This window comes from Panulirus ornatus, chromosome 6 (assembly GCF_036320965.1).
Source record: "Panulirus ornatus isolate Po-2019 chromosome 6, ASM3632096v1, whole genome shotgun sequence".
NCBI classification, from domain to species: Eukaryota; Metazoa; Arthropoda; class Malacostraca; order Decapoda; family Palinuridae; genus Panulirus; species Panulirus ornatus.
Window position 1 is genome coordinate 25912793 of NC_092229.1, and position 24098 is coordinate 25936890.

Below are 24098 nucleotides of genomic sequence, written 5' to 3' on the forward strand. Positions count from 1 at the left end.
TTCACACCCTACCTCACCTTATGCCTCGCTCTCCTCTTCTCTCTGGCCCCTCACTCACCTCCTCATCTTCTTATTCCTCTCCTCACCCTGTACCTCACTCCCTTCCTCATCATGTACCTCACTCCTCTCCTCACCCTGTACCTCATTCACCTCCTTACTCTGTAGGTCACTCTCTTCCTCTGTGTACGTCACTCTCCTGCTCACTCTGTACCTCATTCTGCACCTAGCTTCCCTCCTCACTCTATTACACTCTGTATCTCACTTTTTACCTCGTTCTCTTTACATTCCTATCTCACTCTGTGCCTCAGTCACTCTCCTTACTCCACCTCACATATCATCTCTCTCTGTATCTAACTCTGTGCTTCACTCACCTCTTCACTATGTCTCCACCTGGCTCTGTGTCTCATTCTCCTTCTCAGTCTTTCCCTCACTTTTCCTCCCACTCTTTACCTTACTTTTCTACCCACTCTGTGCCTCACTCTCCTCCTCATGTTGTGCTTCACTCTCCTCCCTCCCTGCCTCCCTCTCACCGCATCACGCTCCCATACACTTCCCTCCTCATTATCCAATTTCATCTCTTGACTCCATCCTTTAATCATCGCCTTCCTCTCCTCCCTACTCTTCCCTTGACTCCATTCCCTGGTCTCCTCCCTTGCTTTCCCCTTTATTCTCTTCACTCTACCATTTCATTCCACCCTTTCCCTTGTTTTCTTTATTCCCTCTTTATTCTCCCCCCTTCTCCCCTCTTCCCACCTTCCTCTTCCTCACTCTCACTGACTTTACACCAACCCATAACTCTTCCCTGTGTCTTTACCTTCCATCATTCCTCTCCTCTTCGTCCTCTGCTTGCCATCGCCACCTTCCCCCCCCCCCTCCTCTCTCTCTCTCTCTCTCTCTCTCTCTCTCTCTCTCTCTCTCTCTCTCTCTCTCTCTCTCTCTCTCTCTCTCTTCTCTTCTCTCTCGTTAATTTGACCTGACTGGTGCTGCCCTCTAATGCCGAGTATTCAAAGCTCATCATTTATTTCTATTCATAGGCTTTGCCGCGACAAATCCTGCCACAAAATTGCCATGGCCTCTAATGACGACGGATGGCGGAGGATTTACCCCAACTGACTCCCTTAAGGGGTAATTTTATTTGCCCCCGCCACATATTCTTTATCAAGGTCTCTTTCATAGGGATACGAGGGGGGCAGGAGGAGGGGCGTGTTGGGGGAGGCGGTGGGGAGTCTAGTTGGGGGAGACTAAGGGTGAAAGAGACTGGGAGGGAGGAAGAGAGGAAAATGGAGAGAAAAGGAAGGTTGAGGAGATAGATAGATAGATAGATAGATAGATAGATAGATAGAGAGAGAGAGAGAGAGAGAGAGAGAGAGAGAGAGAGAGAGAGAGAGAGAGAGAGAGAGAGAGAGAGAGAGAGAGAGAGAGAGAGAGAGGTGAGGATAGAGAAGAGCAGAGGGATGAGAGAAAGCTAGGGTGGGAGGAGGATGGGGAAAAGGGATAGGTAGGGTGAGAAGGGAGACGAGTAGGGAGGTTGGAGGAGGAGAGGGTATGAAGGAGAGAGAGAGAGAGAGAGAGAGAGAGAGAGAGAGAGAGAGAGAGAGAGAGAGAGAGAGAGAGAGAGAGAGAGAGAGAGAGAGAGGAGCACGGGTGGTAGGGGGTGAGGTGTGGGAGACGGGCAGCAAGGTGTGTGCATACACTCCACTACAGTAAATAAATTTGCCACCACAATTCATCGGTCATGGTTCAACATGTGTATACATGATACTATACATCTAACACTGCACATGACGGACACTTCGCTAGACTCGCTCCACCGCTATACTTCACCGGTAAACTAAAGTTGCCGACTTCGTGCCACAATGTTGGCGACCTTAGCAATGTTACCGAAACGACGGACTTGGAGCCGCTGTGTTCGTAACGTTCAAATCGTCGACCGTGGCGTTGGTAAAACCTTTACCGACTCTGCTGTACCTTGAAGAATAAGTTGATGCTCAAGCAAAGGAAAGAAGAAATAGCTAGAAGAAATGAAAGGTGAAACATGTTTATATTCGCTGTACAAAAGAACAAAGGAAAATACGTAAGATTCCGGAATCGCTCGTAACCAGGGACTTGGGCATTGGTCCTCACGGGTTGTATACGAAATCCTACGTCTTTAAAAACCTGACTTATCCAGACTCCCGCCAGCCCGGACTCCCGGGAGACAGCGATCCTCTGAATCCAGAATAATTCCCGAGTGTCACCAGTCAATCACGTGGTTACCTAATCCTTGGATATCATGGATCCGGAGTACCGTGTATCCGTAGTACCGTGTATCCGGAGTGCCGTGTATCCGTAGTATCGTGTATCTCGAGTGCCGTGTATCCGGAGCGTCATGTTTCTGTAGTGCCATGTATCCGTAGTACCGTGTAACCGGAGTGCCGTGTATCCAGAGTGCCATGTATCCGTAGTGCCATGTACCGGTATTGCCGTGTATCCGGAGTGCCGTGTATCCGGAGCTTGGTGTATTTAGAATGCTAAATATCAGGAAGTGAGCCATACCAGAATCTCGGAAGAGCCTCCCTGTATCCTTCGTGTATTTATCATTTCAAACTAACATATGAATATGACGCCTTTCATCTTTTAGTTGCTCATTCCTTCACGTAAACCTCATCTTATTCTTCAAGGTAAAGTTAACAAAGGAATTACCAAAACTACGATGAATCAGTATACAACATTTCAATCTTCAACAAAGTTGTTATCAGACTAACTGGGAGTACATTCTCGTCAAAGACCTGTTCACTCCAAAGGAATCTACATTTCCCTGCTACTGGAAGTAGTGCAGAGTCCTGGGCAACACCAGGAGTCTTTCATGGAAACTGCTCCTGGGGTAGTTATGAACAGATTAATACAATAAACTTTCAACACTATGATAATCATAGATAAATTAATACAATAGATTTTCAACATCCTTAATGTTACGAACAAAGCACCATATCTATACATCTGACATCGTTACTAAAGTTATTAAGATTATAAGTCGACAACACTGCAGTTCAGTCTCCCACCTGATACAGCAACCAGAGTGCCCACGGTAAAATAATTCCTCGCACACACACTCTCTCTCTCTCTCTCTCTCTCTCTCTCTCTCTCTCTCTCTCTCTCTCTCTCTCTCTCTCTGTCAAGTGTTTCTTGGCTATAACGCACCTGGTCTGGTTAATTGCTCTTTAAAAAACTTCACAATGGCAAGTTAAGTGTATGTATATAGTCCACCTCTCTATCTAAATGTCTTTTGTAATATGAGTGATATATAAGAATGATGGAGATTATCCACGAAAGTGAAATGTTCTTGTTCCCTATAACTTTTCTTTTTTTACGTTGAAGGCTCCAGTTACAGTCAGAAGTCCACATCAAGGCCGGGTCTTGACTGGAATATAGAAAGGTTAATGAGAGGAGAAAAAGATGAGACAAGGTAAAGTATTTAAGAATTTTGGAGGAAGTGAAAAACCTCTTTTAAGATGCGCCAGGTCATAGTTATTGGGAAAGACATGAAAGGGTAGAAGAGTTCCAAGGCTTCGAGGTATAGGGAAAGAAATAGTTATCAAAACGGCCCACAAAAAAAAGAAAAATAATATTGTATCATCACAAATGATGAAGACAAAAATCTTTGAGACCTCCTTCAGGTTTGGCACAGTATTAACTCAGACACTGTCACACATAAGAACGTCCTTTGCTGCAGTTAACGTTAAGCAAGATCGTAGTATATGACATTCGATGACTCTTTGCCCGAGACAAAACGATAACGCGTCGAGGCCAGGCGAGCCTGATCGCGCCTTGTGTTCGGAATCGCAATCGGAATGTTTATCATCCACACAGAACCCCGCGAGCCGTGGACAGTTGCCGACTTCTCGCGGGCAGTTGATTTAGAAACGAATGACACCATCTTCAGAGCTTGACCTCACAAGACTACCCTTGACCTCAGCCTCTGCAAATGTGGTCAGATGTGATATTCATCAAACTTAAACCTAACAGCAACTCGGTATTCTGGTGTAAACACATATTACGTCAAGGTCTCATTAAAGCGAACGTGAACTCTGACCTTCCAGGAGTGGTTCATCGCCATGAATATAATAACTCTGATCTCTTACCTGAGGGTTATGTTTGGACTTCGACTTTAAAAGCAAAGGTAACGACTGAAAACGACGTTGGTCTTCGTAAACCTTAACGTGGATCTCCCGTAGCAGGTCTTCAGCATTCTTCTAAGTTAACTATATTTCCCTCACATCTATGTTAGAAAATTAAAGAAGCATTGAGACAAGTGGGGAATCACTTGATGAATATGACCACAAGTATACTTGATAAATAGCTATGAAAATACCACGATCATCCTCCTACAGGATCTGCGACACAGTAAGACACGGTTTTCATACACAACTCACAGGGTATCGCCTGATACAACCACATGAGACACTACTGCTGGAGGATTCTCAATGGAACGTTTCCTACAAGTAAAACTCTTAGATTGTATCAATATGTCCAGAACATCTGTAGCATCCTTAACCTGTGCTTAGAGACGTTCAATGCGTAAGTAATTAAAATTTTCTTATTCCATCGTCAGTGTGGGTCGAAGATGAACCTCTCGTGACCACAGCCTCGTGTGTGTGTGTGTGTGTGTGTGTGTGTGTGTGTGTGTGTGTGTGTGTGTGTGTGTGTGTGTGTGTGTGCGTGTATCTCGTCGTCCAGGAAACTGCCATGACCACAGCCTTGTGTGTGTGTACTTAACGTCGTCCAGAAAACTGCCATGACCACAGCTTCGTGTGTGCACTTGCTCCAAGGACCTAGCGAGGAGGCAGGAGGAGCGGTCGCCCGCCGCACCACGGTCCGTGTCTGAAGGTCTGGCGACCAGTGGTTCCGTATCAGCCTTATGATGTTGTCCTCACTCTGTAACTTACGTATGCAGCTGGCTCTATGCAGGATCTTCTTTAAGTGTTCTAATGCTGGGATATAACCTTCATTTTTAATCATTCATCCTACTATCAGAGGAACACATTCTCTGAGGGGTAATCTGTACGTGGAGTGCCCCTTCACTAAACCAATCGACCTATGTGTATATCTGGTGGTTTATTCAATGATATCAAAGCTTCCGGTCACCAAAGACACTAGACGGATGCTAACACTATTGTCAATATAGCAACCTGTGTTTACTGACGCTAAGTGAACAGAAAGGGTATCGTTTGGGCTCGCATCTTCTGTCGTTTCATATTCTGGCGTTACTTGAAGTTCTTTAGAAAGTATACTCCTGAATTTTTATTACCTGGCTTGATAGCTGCAACCATGCTGTATGCGAAGAGATGTGTTGTTATCAAGCCAAGGAAAGTAAAGGACTGAGTCACACAACAGAAGCAGCATTGTGTCTCAGGATGAACACCTCGTCCACCTACCTGGAATGCAGGAAATGAACCAAGAAAGCTATGTTAACGTTGAGTCAGCCGAGAATGTAGAGGGGAAGTGTTCGTGCGGAAGTACACGTACCATCTGCTCCAACAGACAGTCTATATAACGCTGGTCTTGTGGACTCTGGCAGAGAGTAAATTGTTTCTCTCCCGCCACAGCTGCTGCTGCATCTTTTTGACCATTTATTCTTGTGCGATTTCTTTTCTTTCTTAACTTTCTTCGATTTCCCTTTATGCTACAAATACATGTTTGTCTTTCATGATGTGACTGGAAACAAATTTCTTCAAGCTTCGCCATAGGCCGGTGGGTAACGATCAATTAAAGCCTTGTTCAGAATAACTAGCCACTCGTTCAAGACTCTTTCATGTTGAGCTGTAGAAATGGTTTCCTGAAAGTTTCACAGGAAAATACTGTGATTCTTTTTATCCTGAATCTTTTATCAAAGCAAAGTTCTTGTCTGCCTTGAAAATAAGACTTTTGATCATAAGACTTATGAACATGAATGTGTTAGACGGGATTCTAATTTGAACTAAGTCTAAACAATCTGCAATCTTCGCCTCTGACCACTGCCACCTGACGGAACAAATTGTTCTGATCGTGGATCGCATCGGATCTCTTCGTCTCCGAATCACATCTGTCTTGTCGACCACGGAAGAGAAACTTTTATTTAAAAAACTAGGAAAAGAAAAATGGATTGTACTTCTGAACGTAAAGCTTTGTCCAACTTTACTGACAGCCTGATAAGTCTTCCTTTGACGAAGATTTCTTGTGTTTTCTTTCGTGTCAGATCCATGTGGGCAATCTGCGGCCACTCTATATTCAATTCGTCGCCTGTCACCACTTACAGACACACACACACACACACACACACACACACACACACACACACACACAAACCCACCAGGCATTGCCTGATGAACACGCTCTCGTCACTGGCTGCCTGGCTTTGCCATACATAGACACCAGTGCCCTTAACTGGTACCTCGCTCATCAGTCTCTCTTCTCTTGCTTATGGACGTGCACTTTTCTTGGGATTTTCAGCGTATTCATGATGAGGCACGAGAAACTTGCCTTCACCCCCTCAATCAATACCCCCCCTCCCCAACAAAACGTACCAGGTACACTCATCAAACTTATACTTCTATAGTTTGAATACTATACATGCATTCACCCAATCCTCAGGCACCTCACCATGATCCATAAATACGATGAAAATTACTGAGCAGTCAACAAAATACTCACCCCCTTCCCCTTCTTGATAAATTCATCTGCAATACCATCCACTCCAGTCGCCTTGCCATATTCATCTTACGCAAGTCTTTCACCATCTGCTCTATCTTCACCACACCACTCTCCATGACTCTCTCACTTTGCATACCAACCCGACCCAAACACCCTACATCTACCATCCTATCTTCAAACATTCAACAGTCCTTCAAAATACTGACTCCCTCACCACACTTCATCATTACCTGTTAACACTTCTGTTTTTGCGAACTTCACCAATTTTCCTATCTGATAATTTGTTTTCTTTTTATATGATTAACCTTCTTCTTTCTATCTTTTTCTCCCTAAAGTTTACTGATACTGTCTTACATCAATACTCATTTGCCCACTTGTCCTCCTGCCGCTTTCTCTTACACATCCGCCAATTATTTGCACGCCTTCTCTGTAAGTGGCGCCCAAATGCCTCTCTTTTCACTATCGTCAGCACCTTTACTTCATCCCTCCACTCACTACCCTTTCTTATATGCCTACCTGCCACCTTTAGCACGCTACATATATTTCTTGCACATACCATCACTGCTTCCCTAGATACCTTCCCTAAATACCACGCCGTTGCTGCTTTAACTCTTACCTTTTGCCATTCTACACTCATCTCCCCTGGTATTTCTTGGCAATAGTCTCTTTGCTAAGCTGATCTATTCTCACCAATCTCTTCTCAACGACTTTGTTTCCTCTTCCGAAAATCTCTACAAATCTTCACTTCGCCTCCACAAGATAGTGATCAGACATCCCACCAACTTTCCCTCTCATCAGGTTTGCGTCCAAACGTCTCTTTTACACGCCTATTATTCAATAAATAATCCATTAATTCCCGCTGACCATCTGTTCTCACATTTGTCCTTTTTCAGCACACAACTCAACAGGCTGTGTTTAACTATGTTGAAAATAAAGTCTGATGACAATATATAGTGCGAGGAGGGTTGATCGAGTAGAGAGAGAGAGAGAGAGAGAGAGAGAGAGAGAGAGAGAGAGAGAGAGAGAGAGAGAGAGAGAGAGAGAGAGAGAGAGAGAGAGAGAGGGAGGGAGGGAGAGAGAGAGAGGGGGAGAGAGAGAGAGAGAGAGAGAGAGAGAGAGAGAGAGAGAGAGAGAGAGAGAGAGAGAGAGAGAGAGAGAGAGAGAGAGACAGAGAGAGAGAGAGAGAGAGACGGAGAGAGAGACAGAGGGAGAGAGAGACAGAGGGAGAGAGAGAGACAGAGACAGAGAGAGACAGAGACAGAGAGAGACAGAGAGAGAGAGAGAGAGAGAGAGAGAGAGAGAGAGAGAGAGAGAGAGAGAGAGAGAGAGAGAGAGAGAGAGAGAGAGAGAGAGAGAGAGAGAGAGAGAGAGAGAGAGAGAGAGAGAGAGAGAGAGAGAGAGAGAGAGAGAGAGAGAGAGAGAGAGAGAGAGAGAGAGAGAGAGAGAGAGAGAGAGAGAGAGAGAGAGAGAGAGAGAGAGAGAGAGAGAGAGACAGAGAGAGAGACAGAGAGAGAGACAGAGAGAGAGAGAGAGACAGAGAGAGACAGAGAGAGAGAGAGAGAGACAGAGAGAGAGAGAGACAGAGAGAGAGAGAGACAGAGAGAGACAGAGAGAGAGAGAGAGACAGAGAGAGAGAGATTAGTAGAAATAGAGTGTGCTGAATTGGTTTGGAAATATGGAGAAAGAGTGAGTAAAAGTTGACAAAGAGGATATATGTGCCAGACCTAAATGTGGCAAGAAGGGGAGACCGAATTGGAGATGATAGAATGGCTTGAAAACAATTTTGAGTGCTCGGGGCCCGAACATGCAGGAGAGTGTTAGGTGTGCATAGGATAAGATTAATTGTAGTAATATGATGTACAGTGGGCGATGTACTGTTAGTGGACTGAACCAAGGCATTTACCTCCGGGGGAAAACCACGGAAAGGTTGTGATAAGGGGCTGTGGTTTCGGTACATTGCATCATGACAGCTTGATAATGGAAGTAAGCGGATGAAGCAGAATCTTCCTGTGTCGCTTTCGTTAACTCTCTAACACAGGAAAGGGCGAACAAGTATGAAAAATGAACATTACTATTATTTCTTATCATTATCAATATTATAGTCATCCCTCTCCCGATGTCGCTACACAAAACTCAAGTGCAACTTTTCGCCATGACACCAGCATTCCAGGAAGGATCTCAAGAGCCTTGGCATGACCTAGCATGCCATATCCTCCTGCTGGTGTTCAGAGTTCACACAGCAAGGGTCGTCCCCGTCTCGCTTCATAGTTCCAATCGGCTCCTGTCAATAACATGGCCGACACTCATACGCCCAGCACCTGGCCGGCAGTCACGACTCCATAGAGGGATAGGTTTCAAGATCCCTCTCTCACCGCAGCCCTAACACAAACCTTAAACTCGCTACACACTTGAGTCGTTCCTTCATACCCTAGATGGCATGAAGGACGTCTCGTCTTTCAAGCCCTCCTAACAAGGATGCATAATTCGCACCCCTGCGGCCTTCAGAGTCGTGAGGCTATGGCCTAATCTGTCAACTTGCCTGACACCATGAAACAATCTTGCGCCTGGACACATCTTAAGCCCAATGACTCTGGCTCATTCCCTCCCTTTCCTGCAGGAACTATTTGGGGTTTTGTCATTCACAGTTCCTTTCAGTAGCAGCTGCATGTAACTCGTTCTTGCTCCAGCCGGCAGGAGCTTCGCGGGACCTCGCCATCGACTTTCTATTGAAGTAGTGAGGCAGGAACTCGGTACCGCCATTTCCTTTCTTTAGTACAAACAATGAACCTCGGGGAGAGCCACCTTCCTTCCTTCCAAGCTATGGAATCTCTGCTGCGCCTCTTCTTCCCTGCCGCACTAGCAGCACAGCCACGGGACCAAATCACTCTTTCCTTCTGCCGCACGTCCTTGAGACCTTTTCCCATCTGCAGTAGCACCGTGAGACCATGTAATGTGTGAACGGAAGTCTCATGTACGTAACTTGTGATGCTTAGAGCAAAGGATGCTATATCCAGAACATGTTCGGGCAGAGGTAGCTGTTGTAACATGATATGCCAAAGGTTACTGTTGTAAGTACATCCCACACCACCGCCGGGTGCACTGTACATCCTGATAATTAATAAGAAATAGACGGTTAAATAGTTTCCTCAGTGAGCAGCAGGACTGAACAAGATAGTGGGCTCTGAGGGGAGGAAGCTAGTCTGCCTGTTATTTCTTATGGACTTAACTTGTACCAAATAAACTATATTTATAAATAGAGAAAGAAAACGCCTACGAATCTACGTCTTTATCTATAAAAAAAAATTACATTCCATGATATGTTGGTCTCAGAGTGGATATGGACGCTACCTTACAATAATAATGGTGACGGCCTCGCAACAAACGACTACAGAACTCCTGACTCACCTCTCCTGCACCAACACCGGGGCACCTACCTCAGTACACCTCCTGCTCCTGCACCTCACCTGCACCACGAGACATCTGCCTCACCTTACATACTCTCTCACTACTGTACCAGCTCGCTCCTAGGCTGCATTTGTCAGTAAAATACTTCGGGTTACTCATGTTAATGTGCGCCATTCTGTCATCAACACCACGAAAGGAGTGAGATAAATCAAACACCCACGACTTTATCACTGATTACCATATGATAATTGTTAATATCATCATTATTATTATTATTATCACTATTATTATTATTATCATTATCATCAATATCATTAATATTATTATTATCATTATTATCATTATTACTATAATTATATTAGTCATTATTATTATCATTACTATAATCATTATTATTATCATTATCATTATTATCTTATTTCATTATACTTTGTCGCTGTCTCCCGTGTTAGCGAAGAATCGCAAGGAAACAGACGAAAGAATGGCCCAACCCATCCACATACACATGTATATACATAAACGCCCACACACGCACATATACATACCTATACATTTCAACGTATACATACATATACATACAATACATATACATACATACACATGTACATATCCATACATACTGCCTTCATCCATTCCCGCCGCCATCCCGCCACATATGAAATGTAGCCCCCCCTCCCCTTGCGTGAGCGCGAAGTAGCACTAGGAAAAGACAACAAAGGCCACATGTGTTCACACTCAGTCTCTAGCTGTCATGTGTACAGCACCGAAGCCACAGCTCGCTTTCCACATCCAGGCCCCACAAAACTTTCCATGGTTTACCCCAGACGCTTCACATGCCCTGGTTCATTCCAGTGACACCCACGTCCACCCCGGTATACCACATCGTTCCAATTCACTCTATTCCTTGCACGCCTTTCACCCTGCTGTATGTTCAGGCCCCGATCGCTCAAAATCTTTTTCACTCCATCCTTCCACCTTCAGTTTGGTCTCCCACTTCTCGTTCCCTCCACCTCTGACACATATATCTTCCTTGTCAATCTTTCCTCACTTATTTTCTTCATGTGCCTAAACCATTTCAATAAACCCTCTTCCGCTCTCTCACCCACACTCTTTTCATTACCAAACATCTCTCTTACCCTTTCATTACTTACTCGATCAAACCACCTCACACCACATATTGTCCTCAAACATCTCATTTCCAACACATCCACCTTCCTCCGCACAACCCTATCTATATTTCATGCTTCAAAACCATACAACAATGTTGGAACAAATATTCCTTCAAACATACCCATTTTTGCTCTTCCAGATAACATTCTCGCCTTCCACACATTCTTCAACGCTTCCAGAACCTTTCCCGCCTCCCCCATCTTGTGACTCACTTCCGCTTCCATAGTTCCATCCGCTGCCAAAATCCACTCCCAGATACCTAAAACACTTCACTTCCTCCAGTTTTTCTCCATTCAAACTTCCTTCCAAATTACTTGTCCCTCAACCCGACTGAACCTAATAATCTTCCTCTTATTCACATTTACTCTCAACTTTCTTCTTTCACACATTTACCAAACTTAGTCACCAGCTCTTACAGTATCTCACTCAAATCAGCTACTAGAGCTGTATCATCAGCTAACAACAACTGACTCACTTCCCAAGCCCTCTCATCCACAACAGACTGCATACTTGCTCCTCTCTCCAAAACTCTTCCATTCACCTCCGTAACAATACCATCCATGAACATATCAAACAACCATGGAGACATCACGCACCCCTGCCGCAAACCGACATTTACTGAGAACCAATCACTTTCCTCTCTTCCTACTCGTAAATATGCCTTACATCCTCGATAAAAACTTTTCTCTGCTTCTAGCAACGTACCTCCCACACCATATACCCTCAATATCTTCCACAGAGCATCTCTATCCACTCTATCATATGCCTTCTCCAGATCCATAAATGCTAAATACAAATCCATTTTTTACGAAGTATTTCTCACATACATTCTTCAAAGCATACACCTGATCCACACATCCTCTACCACTTCTGAAACCACACTGCTCTTCCACAATCTGATGCTCTGTACATGCCTTCACCCTTTCAATCAATACTCTCCCATATAATTTATCAGGAATACACAACAAACTTATATCTCTGTAATTTCAACACTCACCTTTATCCCATTTGCCTTTGTACAATGGCACTACGCATGCGTTCCGCCAATCCTCAGGCACCTCATCATGAACCATACATACACTGAACATCCTCACCACCCAGTCAACAACACAGTCACCCCCTTTCTTAATAAATTCCACAGCAATACCATCCAAATATACCGCCTTGCCGGCTTTCATCTTCCGCAAAGCTTTCACTACCTCTTCTCTGTTTACCAAATCATTCTCCCTAACCCTCTCACTTCGCACACCATCTCGACCAAAACACCCTGTATCTGCCACTCTGTCATCAAACACATTCAACAAACCTTTTAAAATCTCCCTTGCACTTCACAACTACTTGTTATTACCTCTCCCTTAGTCCCCTTTACCGATGTTCCCATTTGTTCTCTTGTCTTACTCACTTTATTTACCTCCTTCCAAAACATCTTTTTATCCTCCCTAAAACTTATCGATACTCTCTAACCCTAACTCTCATTTGCCCTCTTTTTCACCCCTTGCACCTTTCCCCTGACCTCCTGACTCTTTCTTTTATACATCTCCTAGTCATTTGCACTATTTCCCTGAAAAATCGTCCAAATGCTTCTCTTTTCTCCTTCACTACCGATCTTAATTCTTTATCCCACCACAAATTACCCTTTCTAATCTGCCCACTTCCCACTTTTCTCATGCCACAAGCATCTTTTGCGCAAGCCATCACTGCTTCCCTAAATACATAACATTCCTCCACCACTCCCCTTATGTCATTTGCTCTCACCTTTTTCCATTCTGCACTCAATCTCTCCTGGTACTTCCCCACACAAGTCTCCTTTCCAAGCTCACTTACTCTCAAAACTATCTACACCCCAACATTCTCTCTTCTTTTCTGAAAACCTATACATATCTTCACCTTCGCCTCCACAAGATAATGATCAGATATCCATCCAGTCGCCACTCTCAGCACATTAACATCCAAAAGTCTCTCTTTCACGCGCCTATCAATTAATACGTAATCCAATAACGCTCTCTGGCCATCTCTCCTACTTACATAAGTATACTTATGTATATCTCTCTTTTTAAACCAGGTATTCCCAGTCACCAGTGCTTTTTCAGCACACAAATCTATAAGCTCTTCACCATTTTCATTTACAACACTGAACACCGCAAGTACACTAATTATAACCTCAACTGCCACATTACTCACCTTTGCATTCAAATCACCCATTACTATAACCCGGTCTCGTGCATCAAAGCTGCTAACACACTCACTCAGCTGCTCCCAAGACACTTGCCTCTCATGATATTTCTTCTCATGACCAGGTGCATAGGTACCAATAATCACCCATCTCCTTCCATCCACTTTCAGTTTTACTCATATCAATCTAGAGTTTACTTTCCTACACTCTATCGCATACTCCCACAACTCCTGCTTCAGGAGGTAGTGCTACTCCTTCCTCTGCTCTTTTCCTCTCATCAATCCCAGACTTTACTTCCAAGACATTCCCAAACCACTCTTCCCCTTTACCCTTCAGCTTCGTTTTACTCAGAGCCAAAACATCCAGATTCCTTTCCTCAAACATTATTATCATTATCATTATTATCATTATTATCATTATTATTATCATTTTTATCATTATTATTATCATTAGTATTATTATCAATATTATTATCATTATTACTATTATCATTACCATCATTATTATTATCATTATTATCATTATTGTCATTATTATTATTAGCCATTATTATCATTATTATCATCATTTATTATTATTATTATTATTATTATTATTATTATTATTATTATTATTATTATCATTATCATTATTATTATTATTATTATCATTATTGTTATTATTATTATCATTCTTATTATTATCATTTTTTAGTAGTAATAGCAGAAGCAGCAATAGTAGTATTAGTAATAGTAACAGAAGTAGTACTAGTAATACTGGTAAAAGTAGCTTCAATAGTAGTAGCAGCAGTAGTAACAGTAGCAGTAGTAGTAGTAGTAGTAATAGTAGTAGTAGTAGTAGTAGTAGTAGTAGTAGTAGTAGTAGTTGTTGTTGTTGTTGTTGTTGTTGTTGTTGTTGTTGTTGTTGTTGTTGTTGTCGTTGTTGTTGTTGTTTTTGTTGTTGTTGTTGTTGTTGCTGTTGTTGTAGTTGTTGCAGATGTCTTTGTAGTGTAACTATACACAATTGTGATCATAGGTATGATAATAATCTACCTATAAAACATTATTTTTTTCCATACTTATACGCCCTCGCAGCAAGGTAGCGGAGCCTCAGATGAAGAACGGCCTCAGTAGCTTTTTTCCACTATCCAAGTGTCATATATCATGCATCGAAACACTACTGCCAATGATAATGATAATTACAATAGCAGTACTAACACTACTACAAATAATAATAATGATAATAATAATAATAATAATAATAATAATAATAATAATAATAATGAAAATAATGATGGAGAGAGGTGGGTGATTATTGGTGCATATGCACCTGGGCATGAGAAGAAAGATCAAGAGAGGCAAGTGTTTTGGGAGCAGCTGAATGAGTGTGTTAGTGGTTTTGATGCACGAGACCGGGTTATAGTGATGGGTGATTTGAATGCAAAGGTGAGTAATGTGGCAGTTGAGGGAATAATTGGTATACATGGGGTGTTCAGTGTTGTAAATGGAAATGGTGAAGAGCTTGTAGATTTATGTGCTGAAAAAGGACTGATGATTGGGAATACCTGGTTTAAAAAGCGAGATATACATAAGTATACTTATGTAAGTAGGAGAGATGGCCAGAGATCGTTATTGGATTACGTGTTAATTGACAGGCGTGCGAAAGAGAGACTTTTGGATGTTAATGTGCTGAGAGGTGCAACTGGAGGGATGTCTGATCATTATCTTGTGGAGGCTAAGGTGAAGATTTGTATGGGTTTTCAGAAAAGAAGAGTGAATGTTGGGGTGAAGAGGGTGATGAGAGTAAGTGAGCTTGAGAAGGAGACTTGTGTGAGGAAGTACCAGGAGAGACTGAGTACAGAATGGAAAAAGGTGAGAACAATGGAAGCAAGGGGAGTGGGGGAGGAATGGGCTGTATTTAGGGAATCAGTGATGGATTGCGCAAAAGATGCTTGTGGCATGAGAAGAGTGGGAGGTGGGTTGATTAGAAAGGGTAATGAGTGGTGGGATGAAGAAGTAGAGTATTAGTGAAAGAGAAGAGAGAGGCATTTGGACGATTTTTGCAGGGAAAAAATGCAATTGAGTGGGAGATCTATAAAAGAAAGAGACAGGAGGTCAAGAGAAAGGTGCAAGAGGTGAAAAAAAGGGCAAATGAGAGTTGGGGTGAGAGAGTATCATTAAATTTTAGGGAGAATAAAAAGATGTTCTGGAAGGAGGTAAATAAAGTGCGTAAGACAAGGGAGCAAATGGGAACTTCAGTGAAGGGCGCAAATGGGGAGGTGATAACAAGTAGTGGTGATGTGAGAAGGAGATGGAGTGAGTATTTTGAAGGTTTGTTGAATGTGTTTGATGATAGAGTGGCAGATATAGGGTGTTTTGGTCGAGGTGGTGTGCAAAGTGAGAGGGTTAGGGAAAATGATTTGGTAAACAGAGAAGAGGTAGTGAAAGATTTGCGGAAGATGAAAGCCGGCAAGGCAGCAGGTTTGGATGGTATTGCAGTGGAATTTATTAAAAAAGGGGGTGACTGTATTGTCGACTGGTTGGTAAGGTTATTTAATGTATGTATGACTCATGGTGAGGTGCCTGAGGATTGGCGGAATGCGTGCATAGTGCCATTGTACAAAGGCAAAGGGGATAAGAGTGAGTGCTCAAATTACAGAGGTATAAGTTTGTTGAGTATTCCTGGTAAATTATATGGGAGGGTATTGATTGAGAGGGTGAAGGCATGTACAGAGCATCAGATTGGGGAAGAGCAGTGTGGTTTCAGAAGTGGTAGAGGATGTGTGGATCAGGTGTTTGCTTTGAAGAATGTATGTGAGAAATACTTAGAAAAGCAAATGGATTTTTATGTAGCATTTATGGATCTGGAGAAGGCATATGATAGAGTTGATAGAGATGCTCTGTGGAAGGTATTAAGAATATATGGTGTGGGAGGAAAGTTGTTAGAAGCAGTGAAAAGTTTTTATCGAGGATGTAAGGCATGTGTACGTGTAGGAAGAGAGGAAAGTGATTGGTTATCAGTGAATGTAGGTTTGCGGCAGGGGTGTGTGATGTCTCCATGGTTGTTTAATTTGTTTATGGATGGGGTTGTTAGGGAGGTAAATGCAAGAGTTTTGGAAAGAGGGGCAAGTATGAAGTCTGTTGGGGATGAGAGAGCTTGGGAAGTGAGTCAGTTGTTCGCTGATGATACAGCGCTGGTGGCTGATTCATGTGAGAAACTGCAGGAGCTGGTGACTGAGTTTGGTAAAGTGTGTGGAAGAAGAGAGTTAAGAGTAAATGTGAATAAAAGCAAGGTTATCAGGTACAGTAGGGTTGAGGGTCAAGTCAATTGGGAGGTGAGTTTGAATGGAGAAAAACTGGAGGAAGTGAAGTGTTTTAGATATCTGGGAGTGGATCTGGCAGCGGATGGAACCATGGAAGCGGAAGTGGATCATAGGGTGGGGGAGGGGGCGAAAATTCTGGGGGCCTTGAAGAATGTGTGGAAGTCGAGAACATTATCTCGGAAAGCAAAAATGGGTATGTTTGAAGGAATAGTGGTTCCAACAATGTTGTATGGTTGCGAGGCGTGGGCTATGGATAGAGTTGTGCGCAGGAGGATGGATGTGCTGGAAATGAGATGTTTGAGGACAATGTGTGGTGTGAGGTGGTTTGATCGAGTGAGTAACGTAAGGGTACGAGAGATGTGTGGAAATGAAAAGAGCGTGGTTGAGAGAGCAGAAGAGGGTGTTTTGAAGTGGTTTGGGCACATGGAGAGGATGAGTGAGGAAAGATTGACCAAGAGGATATATGTGTCGGAGGTGGAGGGAGCAAGGAGAAGAGGGAGACCAAATTGGAGGTGGAAAGATGGAGTGAAAAAGATTTTGTGTGATCGGGGCCTGAACATGCAGGAGGGTGAAAGGAGGGCAAGGAATAGAGTAAATTGGAGCGATGTGGTATACCGGGGTTGACGTGCTGTCAGTGGATTGAATCAAGGCATGTGAAGCGTCTGGGGTAAACCATGGAAAGCTGTGTAGGTATGTATATTTGCGTGTGTGGACGTATGTATATACATGTGTATGGGGGGGGTTGGGCCATTTTTTTCGTCTGTTTCCTTGCGCTACCTCGCAAACGCGGGAGACAGCGACAAAGTATAAAAAAAAAAAAAAAAAATAATAATAATAATAATAATAATAATAATAATAATAATAATAATAATAACAATAATAATGATAATAATAATAATAATAATAACAATAATATTAATAATGAAAATAATAATAATAATAATAATAATAATAATAATAATAATAATAATGATAACAATAATAATAATAATCTTTCTTTTAAACTATCCGCCATTTCCCGCATTAGCGAGGTAGCGTTAAGAACAGAGGACTGGGCCTTTGTGGAACATCCTCACCTGGCCCCCCTCTGTTCCTTCTTTTGGAAAATTAAAAAAAAGAAAAAAAAAAAACGAGAGGGGAGGATTTCCAGCCTCCTGCTCCCTCCCCTTTTAGTCGCCTTCTACGACACGCAGGGAATACGTGGGAAGTATTCTTCATCCCCTATCCCCAGGGATAATAATAATAATAATAAAGATAATAATAATAATAATAATAATAATAATAATAATACATTAACTTTTGGATGTTAATGTACTGAGAGGTGCAACTGGAGGCATGTCTGATCATTATCTTGTGGAGGCGAAGGTGAAGATTTGTAGAGGTTTTCAAAAAAGAAGAGAGAATGTTGAGGTGAAGAGAGTAGTGAGAGTAAGTGAGCTTGGGAAGGAGACTTGTGTGAGGAAGTACTAGGAGAGACTGAGTACAGAATGGAAAACGGTGAGAACAAAGGAGGTAAGGGGAGTGGGGGAGGAATGGGATGTATTTAGGGAAGCAGTGATGGCTTGCGCAAAAGATGCTTGTGGCATGAGAAGCGTGGGAGGTGGACAGATTAGAAAGGGTAGTGAGTGGTGGGATGAAGAAGTACGATTATTAGTGAAAGACAAGAGAGAGGCATTTGGACGAGCTTTGCAGGGAAATAATGCAAATGAGGGAGACGTATAAAAGAAAGAGGCAGGAGGTCAAGAGAAAGGTGCAAGAGGTGAAAAAGAGGGCAAATGAGAGTTGAGGTGAGAGAGTACCATTAAATTCTAGGGAGAATAAAAAGATGTTTTGGAAGGAGGTAAATAAAGTGCGTAAGACAAGGGAACAAATGGGAACTTCAGTGAAGGGGGCTAATGGGAAGGTGATAACAAGTAGTGGTGATGCGAGAAGGAGATGGAGTGAGTATTTTGAAGGTTTGTTGAATGTGTTTGATGACAGAGTGGCAGATATAGGGTGTTTTGGTCGAGGTGGTATGCAAAGTGAGAGGGTTAGAGAAAATGATTTGGTAAACAGAGAAGAGGTAGTAAAAGCTTTGGAGAAGATGAAAACCGGCAAGGCAGCGGGTTTGCATGGTATTCCAGTGGAACTTATCAAAAAAGGGGGTGACTGTACTGTTGACGGGTTGATAAGGTTACTTAATGTATGTATGATTCATGGTGAGGTGCCTGAGGATTGGCGGAATGCTTGCACAGTGTCATCGCACAAAGGCAAGAGTGAGTGCTCAAATTACAGAGGTATAAGTTTGTTGAGTATTCCTGGTAAATTATATGGGAGGGTATTGATTGAGATGGTGAAGGCATGTACAGAGCATCAGATTGGGGAAGAGCAGTGTGGTTTCAGAAGTGGTAGAGGATGTGTGGATCACTTGTTTGCTTTGAAGAATGTATGTGAGAAATACTTAGGAAAGCAAATGGATTTGTATGTAGCATTTATGGATCTGGAGAAGGCATATGATAGAGTTGACAGAGATGCTCTGTGGAAGGTACTAAGAATATATGGCGTGGGAGGCAAGTTGTTAGAAGCAGTGAAAAGTTTTTATCAAGGATATAAGGCATGTGTACGTGTAGGAAGAGAGGAAAGTGATTGGTTCTCAGTGAATGTAGGTTTGCGACAGGGGTGTGTGATGTTTCCATGGTTGTTTAATTTGTTTATGGATGGGGATGTTAGGGAGGTGAACGCAAGAGTTTTGGAAAGAGGGGCAAGTATGCAGTCTGTTGTGGATGAGAGAGCTTGGGAGGCGAGTCAGTTGTTCGCTGATGATACAGCGCTGGTGGCTGATTCGTGTGAGAAACTGCAGAAGCTGATGACTGAGTTTTCTAAAGTGTGTGAAAGAAGAAAGTTACGAGTAAATGTGAATAAGATCAAGGTTATTAGGTACAGCAGGATTGAGGGTCAAGTTAATTGGAAGGTAAGTTTGAATGGAGAAAAACTGGAGGAAGTGAAGTGTTTTAGATATCTGGGAGTGGATTTTGCGGCGGATGGAACCATGAAAGCAGAAGTGAATCATTGGGTGGGAGAGGGGGCGAAAATTCTGGGGGCGTTGAAGAATGTGTGGAAGTCGAGAACATTATCTCGGAAAGCAAAAATGGGTATGTTTGAAGGAATAGTGGTTCCAACAATGTTGTATGGTTGCGAGGCGTGGGCTATGGATAGAGTTGTGCGCAGGAGGGAGGATGTGCTGGAAATGAGATGTTTGAGGACAATATGTGGTGTGAGGTGGTTTGATCGAGTAAGTAATAATAGGGTAAGAGAGCAGAAGAGGGTGTTTTGAAATGGTTTGGTCACATGGAGAGAATGAGTGAGGAAAGATTGACCAAAAGGATATATGTGTCAGAGGTGGAGGGAACGAGAAGTGGGAGCCCAAATTGGAGGTGGAAAGATGGAGTGAAAAAGATTTTGAGTGATCGGACCCTGAACATGCAGGAGGGTGAAAGGCGTGAAAGGAATAGAGTGAACTGGAACGATGTGGTATACCGGGGTCGACGTGCTCTCAATGGATTGAACCAGGGCATGTGAAGCGTCTGGGGTAAACTATGGAAAGTTCTGCGAGACCTGGATGTGGAAAGGTAGCTGTGGTTTCGGTGCATTATTACATGACAGCTAGAGACTGAGTGTGAGCGAATGTGGCCTTTGTTGTCTTTTCCTAGCGCTAACTCGCACACATGAGGCGGGAGGGGGTTGTTATTTCATATGTGGCGAGGTGGCGATGGGAATGAATAAAGGCAGACAGTATGAATTATGTACATGTGTATATATGTATATGTCTGTGTGTGTATATATATGTATACGTTGAGATGTATAGGTATGTATATTTGCGTGTGTGGACGTGCATGTATATACATATGTATGTGGGTGGGTTGAGCTATTTTTTCGTCTGTTTCCTTGCGCTACCTCGCTAACGCGGGAGACAGCGACAAAGCAAAATAAATAAATAAATAATAATAATAATTATCATTATAATAGTAATAATGATATTAATGCTTTAATGTATTAAGTAGTAAAAATCTCCTGCTGATGTTTGCTTGGGTTCAAAGTTTTCACAAGGTAAATAAGTGGGAGATGTGGGTGAGGTTAGGTGTGAGTGTCGGGCTGGCCGGGCTAATCTCAGTCTTCCTCCCCGTGATAATGAAGGGGAAAATTAAGCCACCTAATTTGGCCTTCTGGCGTACACGCTCCCTCGCTCACAAGTAAATGTATAATTTGTCCACACCTTCATTATCCTGCCCCCTCGCCTCCTCTGTACACTTCTTTTCTACCCCTTCGTGATAACCTCACACTTGGGTCTTTGATCTTACTGCACTTCTTTTTCTCATTCTTATTTCTTTTTCTTTCTTTCTTCTCCCCTCTTTCTCTTTCTTTCTTTTTCTTCTTATTCATTCCTTTTATTCTATCGTTGTTCTTGTTGTTATTACTCTTGCTATTACGTTTGTTTTTTGCTGTTATTAGTTTCCTTGCATTTGTTGTTGTGTTGTTGTTGTTGTTGTAGCTCATCACCTTGACATATACCCTTATTGGTATTCCTTATTGACATTTTCTGTTGTTATGCTTGTTGTCTTATCCATCTTTTCCTCCTCCCTATCTTCCTCGTCCTCCACCCTACCTTCCTCCTTCTATCCTCCACCCCACCTTCCTCCTCCTCCTCCTCCTCCACTCACCCCAGAGTGTCTGGTCCCGCCAGCGTCAGTGTCCAGCCCCACAGCTCCACGTGTCTCACACTTTAACGTCATGCCTGTCGCTTCTCCCTGCATCTCTCACCCATCTCTCTCTCTCTCTCTCTCTCTCTCTCTCTCTCTCTCTCTCTCTCTCTCTCTCTCTCTCTCTCTCTCTCTCTCGGCTCTTCTCGACAGTTCTCGCGTTCCTCACTCTTCCTCTTTCCCCAGCTCTCCCAGCGTTTCCAGTCTCAATGCAGCCTCTCACCCGGTCCTCTGATGTCCTACACATCTCATCACCTTCCTCAGCCTCCTTGCCCAAGTCTCTCATCTCTCTTAATCCAGCTCTCTCTCTCTCTCTCTGTCTCTCTCTCTCTCCTTCCCGTGTCTCGTTTCCCCGTCTCTTGCTCCCACCCAGGAGTCTATCATCAGTCTATCATCCTTCACTTTACTGTATCTCCTAACCCTTACCCCTTCCATATCCCTTATAACCCCTCACCACCTACCCTCATCCCCTTCCATATCCCCTCACCACCTACCCTCATCTCCTTCCATATCCCCCTCACCCCTCACCACCTACCCTTACTCCTTCCATATCCCCTCACCCCACATCATCTACCCTCACCCCCTTCCATACCCCCTCACCCCTCACCATTTCCTCTCACTACCTCCCCTATCCCTCACTAAGTCCCACCACCTCAAACAACCTTCTCTCACCCTTCACAACCTCTCCTCATCCCTCACCATGTCCCCTCACCACCTCCACTCATTTCTCATCCTACCCACCCTTCACTTACCACCCCTACCCCACATCCTTCCACCTCTCAACACGTCTTTGCACATTACCTCTCACTCCTCACCCTATCACCTATCTCTCCCTCCTCTCCCCACATCTCACTCCCCCCCCCCCCTTACCCTACTCTCAATCCCTTGCTCCTGGCCAATCAACATGTCTCTAAGGGTCACACTTGCCTTGAAAACTGATGGGAGTGAAGCCCGGTCGTGCTGCAGGTGTCCCTCACTTGTGGCTATCTCTCTAATGTCATCACCACCCCACCCCCAGCCGTCACCCTCGCCGCTCTCCCTACACCCCACTCTCCCTCAGCTATGCCTACCCTCTCACAGCTTCCTTGCCCTTCTCCCTTCCCAGCGTCCTTCCCTTCTAGCACTCTCATCTCTCCATCCGTCCCACTTTCACACCGCTCTCTCTCCGTCCCATCCTCATATCCCTCCCTCGTCCAATCTATCACACTCCTCCCTCCGTATCATACTTACATCTCTACCTCCATCCCACCCTCACACCTCTCCCTCCATCCCACCCTCACACCTCTCCCTCTACTCCACCCTCACATCTATCCCTCCATCCCATCAACACACCTCTCCCTCTATCCCATCCTTACACCTATCCCTCCGTCCCACACAACACCCCTCCCTCCATCTCATCCTAACACCTCTTTCTCTGTCCCACACTCACCCCCCTTCCTCCGTCCCGCCCTCCCCTCCCAACCTCCGCTTCGCCCTCTTCCTCCTCTCCCGTCCATCAACACCTAACTAGAACGACTGGAGACTATGAAAGGCTAAAGGGGATCACTTTTATCTCAACTAATGCTATTCAACCCCCCATCGAGAATTAGCCGCCATTCACCAGGCATTATAAACCGTGAGCAGATAACACGGCCCCGTGATTACCCCTCTGGAAAACTTCCTCCATGTCTCCCCTGCGTTAGGGAGGTCGGGGGTGCTGAGCAAGGGGTGAGGATTGTGAGGAGGAAGTGATAGGAAGAGGGAGAAGTGAGGAAGCGGTTGCGTGGGTTTGATGTGGAGGAAAGGGGTGGGGAGCAGAGAAAGGGAGGCAGTTAAGGATGGGTAGGTATAGGAAAGGGTAGTTGATTAGGCATGGCAAGGGTTGGGGAAGTGGGGAAGGGGAAGGCAAAAGGAGGGCATGAGGATGTCAGAAGGCTGGGGGAGTTAAGGACTGGGGTGGCAGTGGGTAATGGTAGGTTGGGAGGGGCTGGGAGAGAGCTTGGCAAAGATGCGGTCGGGGTAGTGTTCAGGTGAGGGGTTGAGTGAGGGGTTATCAAAAAGTGAGGGGTAGTGAAGGGTTGGGAGAGGGTGGCGAGGAAGTGAGGGACTGGGTGAGGGTGGCCGGAAGTAATGGTATAGGAGTTTGGAGTAAAGGCGCAGTAAACCTTACTTCAGACCACAAATCAGGGTAGGAGTCTACACATATGGCCAGTAATCCTTGTCACATCAAGGGTGGCTTTGACCCTTACCGCCTCCGGCTCATTAAGTGGAGAGGGCAGATACTGTGTGAGCTTAATTGAGCTTTCCTCATAATTAGAGGCCGGGTAGACACAAATAAAGATATCCAGCTGCTAGTATTGCTATCTTGTCCGATTTTAACGACTTGAGCACGTCGTTACGATCTTGGAACACGTAAACATGACCCTTGAAGACGCCGGTGCGACACTTGAGCGGGACGATACGAACCCTTGCGAGTGACGGCGTGGTCTTGGACATGACCCTTAAGTTTCAGGTCAGAGGTTAGGCCATCATACCTAAGGGTCGTGCCATCTTCTTCAAGGTCCAAACAACGTGTTCAGGACGACAACGACCATCGGGTCGTACGTGCACACGTCGTGACGGGCAACGAGAACGACATACATTCACCACACATCAAGACAGAGTT